We start from the raw sequence: 7613 nt of genomic DNA, 5'->3' as shown, positions 1-7613 counted from the left end.
CTGTAGCTTCAAAGCAAAGGGGGAAAAAAAGTGTGTCATACGTTAGGTCAAACCAGTTTATTGTATAGTTACTGGTTAAGGTCACCAATTATTAGCCCACATCTACGACCATAGACTGTGTCCATACAAGCACTAAGTCTTCAGTGGCAGATCCATAGTGGATAATCAGCGGCCAGCAGAGGCTGCAGCTGTTAATATCGACGGCTGCTTAAGGAAGCATGTCTTTATAATTGCATGTGCTGCCCATGCTCTCTGCAGCACTAGACCTAAGAAAAGAAAGAAAACAAAGGTTTGATAAATGTGTTTGAGCAGACTTTTATAAACTCTTTTCCTTCATTATCTTCCCATCACTTTAAAACAGCCAACAAATATTATTTTCATAACAAGTATTGATTGTTTCTGTGCTATAGCTTTCTCAGCAAATTAGGCAATGTGAGTATAGGTATACTGGGCGTGTGTGTGGGTGTGTGTAGTCATGGATTTTTTTGCTCTTTAAGCAAGTGTGTATCTGTGTGTGTGCACGTGTACGTTGTTGTATGTTTATGTCCATTATAGGATGACAAATATTTATATATAATATAACTTTTGTCCTATTTGTTTGATCAAGAAATTGCAGTACAAAAATACCAAAAATATATTTAAGGCAATTTCATTTTAGTTTTAATTTGTGAAATGAAAGAACTATCAGGTCAGTATCAGTCAGGCTTTTACAGGAAACTAATATTAAACTTTGTATTGCATGTTTAAATAATGAATTCAGAGGACAAGCCAAGAAAAAAATTATTCATACAGCACATTGACTCAATTTCTGTGACTTTTAAACCCATATACAGCAACAAATAACTTACATGGAAAAATATAATAAATAAAATATATACAAAGCTTTACAGACAGTGTGAAAACACAGGGAATAAAATGTAATAAAAAGAAGGAGAAATCAAAAAACTTCATTTATTGATTCATTGTTTATTTTTTCAATCATTTCCATTTACACTTCCACAGATTTTCACACAAAATATTGACTGGAATCTGTTCAAAGTGCACAAAGCGTGCACATTGCATGATCAAAGAAGAAGATAAAGTAAATAAAGTCTGTGAAGTAAAATTAAAGTGCTTTGCCGACACAAAGAGCACAAGGAATAAAATAAGGCAATAAAACAATGTAAAACATTAAAAGGAAAAGGGAACAAATGTAATAAAAAGAAAAAAGAAATATACTATGGACATATGAATGCTAGTCTATAAAGTAAGTTTATGTACTGTAAGTGTGTGTATGTGTGTACATATACGTGCTTGTACAGTAGTGTGTCTGAGTGTGTGCCAGGGCCTTTAAGCATCCGTGTGTTTTCTTTTGGTGCGTGAGCGCGTGCGTCTTTAAATATTCTAATCGATGTTTACGACCCCTGGCAAGAGGAGGGCTGTCAGCATGCCAGCATCACTGCAGCTGGGGACTCTGCTGCCCCCCAACACACACACACAAACACACACACACACAAGCACCACTACCACCGCCACCTTTCCTCTCTCTCTCTCGCCACTAATTCTCTTTCCCTCAGCTGCTATCCCTCCTTTCACAGGTATTTTAACTTCTAAACATCCAGATTCTTTCTTTCATCTTCTGTCCTTTCTTACTCTTCTGGCATCCTTTTCTTTGCCTCTACTGTATAATCTCTCTCTCTCTCTCTCTCTCTCTCTCTCTCTCTCTCTCTCTCTTCTCAAGTGTGTGTGTCTCTCTCTCTTTTTGGTTTCAAATGATGATCCCCCCTCTGCTGCTGCAAGGAAAACTCCACCTACTCAGCGCTGTTAATGTAGTCACTGACAGTGTGAGCTGCTCTCTTTCTCTCTCTCCCTTTCTCTGTGCCCCCTCTCTCTCTCTCTCTCTCTCTCTCTATAACCAGCATCTCCCCCCAACCTTCCTCCTCCTCCTCTCCGAGCATCCTTCTCTCCTCTCACATTGCTCTCCGGCTCCACTTGCGCTCGCAGCCTCCTGCCCGTTCACCGCTCTCAACACTCCGCCTATCTTCCTCTATTGCACACACACACACACACACACGCACACACACACACACGCACACGCACCCACACACACACACACACACACACACACACACACATTTACACACACACACATGCATGCATGCGTACAGTCTCCCTTCTCTTACTGTCTCCCCTCTCTCTCTCTCAGTCACACTCGGTCCTGTGCAGACTTGAGGAGCCCCGGAGATGATGCTGGTGGTGATTCTGTTGGAGCTTTAGTGGTGATTTTTCTTTTTCCTCTTTAAAAAAGAAAACTAGACTCAGAGCAATGTTGATGCAACAGCACCTCTACCCTCTGCGCTGTGTTGATCTGCCTGCCTCCTGCCTACAATCAGCCCATTTTGGGGGGATTTAAGCGACAGAGAGTGTGCTGCGCCGGCTGTGCGCTCTGCGGTTCTGGTGCGCTGGATCTTCTTCTTCCTCTCCTCTTTATCTCTCCACTAAAGGATGCTCAGTTCTTTCCACAATCAGGAATATTTCTACCACAACTGCCAACACTCTTGCTGCTGCTGTCCACTTCTCTGCCCCAGCCAGATCGCAGTCTGATGCGCCCCGGTCCCCTAAAGGGAAGAAGAAGCATGTCAGAGGCACCTGTGTTGCACATGGAAATGAACCGTCTGCTGCTGGTTCTGCTGGACACCAGCCTCTAAACCAGACTTGAGATTATCCAAAAATCATAGACTGGCTCTGAAGAATTGGGGGATCCTTAGAGTTCCTTACTGACAAGCTGAAAATCCCTGTATCACTGTATATTGAGGAGCACCAGCTGCTTAACCAGCTCCATGGTTTTCTGACTTGTCCAAGACTGCAATTTTGGCATCTGACTAAGAGGTAAGACTGCTTTTACTTTGACTTTGCTGTGTTGCTTATCTATGGTATTTTCTCTCTGCTCTGCTCTTCCTGAGCAACATTGATTCTGTACTTTGGAGAGGAAAGACTCAGTCTCAGTGATGTGGCAGATTTTGCTTCGCTGGATCACTCTTGGGGTCTGCTAGAAGCTCATTTTTAAGAAACTGTGTCCACTATTAAGCTGCTACCGCATCCCCCAGCTTCATCTGATTTGTCATGACTGGCACTGCTCTGTCCTGTTTACTATGCACCGTCCACTGTCTGTAGCAATGTCCCTCACTGTGTGTTTCTGCTCAGCAGCTGGTTAGAAATGAATGGCACTGCAGCTGAGAAGCCAGAGGTGTTTAGTGTTAAGTGGATTTCTAGAACCACGGAGCATCCCAGCATCTGTTTGCACTGAGTTTGTCATGATCAGTCTGCTGGTATAAGTGCACAGGAACTGGCACTCAGAGATGAACTGCAGCTATTTTAAGTTCATTATATCCACTTTTGGGGAGGAGGGTTCTTTACCTTCAGTTTATGATAATTTTTTTTGTCTCTAAAACTCAGGCAACTCATTCTGTTTAAGTTTGTAGGTACAGAGGGCTTTCAGTTTTTCACATGGCAATGTTAAAAAAAAGTATGTTATGCTGTTATTGGTTTATTCCTGATAAAATGTTAAAACAAAAAAATGAGGGTTATTACTGGATCTACTGTCTATTGAAGGTTCCCCTCATCATGCGCATCACCCACATGAACTGGTATGAATAACTGACATTGAAAATCGACCATCCTCCTGCATGCATGTTTGCTTTGCATTTGATTGTGTATTGAACTTGTCAGTCTGCTATACTGTATATCAATTGGTGTGTGGGTTATTCCCTGTCAGATAAAATCACTGAATGGTGTCTCTATATGGAGATCAAGATATGGGGTAATTGCATTCTCGGGTTCACTGTGCGTGTGTTCAGTGTCAGAGTCTGTGCCAGCGGGCGGCTTCTTCTGAATCAAGCAACACAAATGACTGAGAAAGGATATCACATCCTGTGTCTGAGCTCATATTTGTCACTGGGATGTTCACTCATCAGATGGCGTTACTGGATCATGTCTGTGAAAGGAAATTCAAACTTAAGGATGATTGCGTTTCGAGGTCAGCTGTAGTTTCTAGATCATTGCTCTTTGGCATTTGTTGAATAAATTACTCAAATGAAAGTCAGTGGATATGGAGACCAGATGGAGTAACTTATGATAAAAATAGAAAGATATCCTATCCAACTGTTCTGAAATTATTCCCAAATGCATTCATGGTCTATCTAGCCTTCTTTAGTGCCACAAGCAATGAACATATCAAGGACTTGGAGCCAGAGGTCTGTTGGGAAGAATATCAATAAAGTCTTAAAAAACCTCTCATGCATATTCTGCATATGTGAGTGGAACAAGATGATATGACTGATCAGGCTCCACACTGTAAAACATCCAACTATGCTAAACAATAATGACATTTTGCAAATAAGATAAGATAATTCCACTTGTTGCCAATGCATTTTGCACTTGTTGCCAATCCAGTTTGCTGTTTCAGTATCATCTTTTAGAAATGAATGACTTGAAACAACATGAACATGACTTGGGAGAAATTATTTTGCAGTGCACTAGTTTTTACTGTAATGAAAACGCAATCAAATCGACCCACGCCCTTTTGGCTACACTCAGCATTTTTCTTTAACATAGTGTATACAGTAAACGTTGCACACTTAAAAAATAATAAGAGCATTTGACTCTTAATGCTGCAGTAAGTCACCTAAAAACATATATTTTTTATTGTACTTTACGTTCACTATATCCTAACAGTAGTAGTGAGACATAATATGTGACAAAAATTCAGGTTCCTCTGGCTCCTCCTAGTGCTTCTAAAGGGATTTGCAGAATCCACTGCGTCTGAGCAAAAACAGCCAATCAGAGGAATGATGAGTCTTTAACACAGTCAGAGGAAGGAGGAGGCAGAGGAACCTGACTTTTCTTTTTTTCCCAGATCATCTGTCTCATGTACTGCTGCTAGGTTATAGTGAAAGAGTCAGCAAATACTACAAAACATATTTGTATAAAAAGATACCTACTGCAGCTTTAATTGTTTCAGTTAATTTGTTGAGGTTGAGTTGAGGAAATACTTTCATTTTACCAATTGTATAAAGTATTGTAATAGTTTGCTTTGTGATGGAGATGCAGTATTTTTAAAAGCACATTGTAATGTAGAGTGGAGAAACACATCCTGTAACAGCTCTCCATCACCATCATCAAAACACCAAATGTGGGAATATCTTTTGGTAGAATGGTGTTCACCCCTTCAATGGCTTTCCAGAGACTTGGAAAATATATGCCAAAGAACACTGGTGGCCCAACAACTAATACAAACACTAAGTTGTACAGCAATGATGCAGGATCTGTGGTAGAGTGTGTGCAGGTGAAATAATGAAACAAAAACTTCAATCTGAAAGGACATCTAGGAATTTTGTGGGAGCTATTGAAAGCCATGCCAAAGACTGTTTCCAGTTGATTCCTTCCACTTTCTAGATGCAGTTGGCACATTTGGCAGATGTTGTTATGATTTTCCAGACTATTTAATAATCGTGTAACCGTTTTTTGACAGATGCTTGCAATTTTAGGTGCCAGATGAGTTCCGATGTTCCATTTTATTGGTGATAATTACAGATGCTTAAATTCAAGTCAATATGACCCACCTTTGAAGCAATATTTGTAAATGTGATTGAAATACTTGTGAGACCTTTTCCATCAGGTGTTTACTTTCCTCCTTCTTCCCTCTGGCAGTTGTGGGCTTTCGAATATTAAAATTCTGACATTAATTACAGCAACCTGTTACAAATCTATACAAGCTCTACCCTAACTGTCAGCTGTATGATCACTGGACTTCAAGCAGTGAAGGAGGGAGTTTGACCTTAACTGTTCCCCTCCTACATAGATTATATCCTGTCTGGCCCTTACATCAGAATATTTCTCACAAAGTTGACTCAGACATGGTTACTCATGGCTACCACATAGACACTAGTCTTGTTGTTATTTTTTTATAGATTATTTTTGGGGCTTACTTTGTCTTAAATAGACAAGAGTAGCTGAAGAGAAACAGGAAAGTGAAGAGAGAGGGGGGTGGCATGCAGCAAAGGGCTGCAGGTTATTTCTGTTGGATTCCTTGTCCAAAAAAATCAAGAATAAAAAGATGGAATAGATGAAATGTTATTGTTATTATAAATAATGAATAATGAAACAACAAGGGAAATGTCAACATGCTGATGTTTAAGTATTGTACAGATATTTTTTTTTTACCTGATGATGGCATTTGCTCACAACACATGATACACATGGACCCAGTCAATGGACGTATAGGCAGAGAGAAAGAAAGAAATAACCAAACTCGCATCCGGTACAAGTCTGAAGTTTCACATAAGAAAATGGATTGGGTAGGGTAGCTGAACTCTCCTGCAGCTTACTTGAGGGAAAAAAGAAAGTGAGGGGTAAAAGGAACTGAAAAATGAAATGGAATGACGTTAAACAGAGAGAGAGGTATAAAGCAGAGAGAAAGACAGCAAGAGGAGGATGGGAAAGTGAGAGATGATGAGGCAGGAAAACATAGAAGGAGAAGGGGACGATAAAGGGAGGCAGAGATGAGGAACAGTGGGAGACTGCAGGTGTTGATCGAGTGTCGACGAGAACAAAGTCCCCGTCGGAAACCAGCGCTGCGTCGACTTGGACAAGACAGCTGGTAAAGAAACATGAATAATGAATTTTTAGGAAAGGTGTAGTGATGAATACTGCAGCAGGGAGCAGAAGAAGCTCTGAGGTGTTTCTCTCCACGACTCCCCCTCTACCTCAGCAAGCACTCATGAATTACTTAAGCTAAAAACTAGCCAGTACACACTTTAATTACACACACACACACACACACACACACACACACACACACACACACACACACATACACACATGATGCATAACTACATTAGAGCGCAGAGGGCGTCACCTAAAAGTCAGTAAAGTTGATTTGGAGCCAGAGGACGAGCTGCTGTGTCCTTCAGTGTCTCAGCACCTTAAACAAATCAACTCATTTTAGTGGTCTGATGACAGCCTTGACTGTCCTTGTTTAGCCTTGAGATACACACTTTAAAATGTACGTGTGTGTATTTTTATATGTGTGCTTGTGTACAACCCGTAGAGTCCAGTAATGGACAACAGCTTATATTTGAATCTTGGATCTTAAATATAAACATAACATTAAAATGTGTTTATGTGGAAAGGAAGACGGTAACATTTTCAAAAGTATAATTTTAAGACACTGGTTCTTCACTACCCTCTGGGCGTGCTTGTCCCTGCCAGAAGGTGCAGGGCAGAGGCACATCATCAGGTAGATTCAGCACACCTGGTCTCACAACCTGCAGTCTCCCTGACTTCAACCCTTTTGGATCTGTTAGGTTTGCTTGCATTTGGTTATAGTTTGCTGAACCCTGTATGGATTTCTTTTACTGCAGACAGTTTGACTTCTCCTGGCTGTAAGTAATCAAATTTAGAAATGTATTAATGAATCCAGAAGTTACTTTTTTTTACTTAACTGTCCTTCTTTCTTATTTGCTTAATTTGTATTATCTTTCCTGCCTTTTTTTATACACTCTTCACATCCTTATTGTTTTTTACACTTCTCTTGTTATGTCTTTCTTTTCTTGCGGCTTCTTTCCTCCCTTAAG

The 7613-nt window shown here is 40.4% G+C and overlaps 1 protein-coding gene across 2 annotated transcripts in view; it reads left to right on the top strand.

The window, feature by feature from the left end:
* Positions 1 to 1930: 1930 nt before the first annotated feature.
* The window catches only part of sgcd (sarcoglycan, delta (dystrophin-associated glycoprotein)), a 280526-nt gene continuing 274843 nt past the window's right edge, over positions 1931 to 7613 (top strand). For both annotated transcript variants that reach the window (XM_051399910.1, XM_051399911.1), the window contains exon 1: positions 1931 to 2868. The gene's annotated coding sequence lies outside the window, so the exon portion shown is untranslated. The remainder of the gene's footprint in view (positions 2869 to 7613) is intronic.

This window comes from Dicentrarchus labrax, unplaced genomic scaffold, assembly GCF_905237075.1.
Source record: "Dicentrarchus labrax unplaced genomic scaffold, dlabrax2021, whole genome shotgun sequence".
Classification (NCBI taxonomy): Eukaryota; Metazoa; Chordata; class Actinopteri; family Moronidae; genus Dicentrarchus; species Dicentrarchus labrax.
This window is presented reverse-complemented; position numbering and strand designations above follow the sequence as displayed.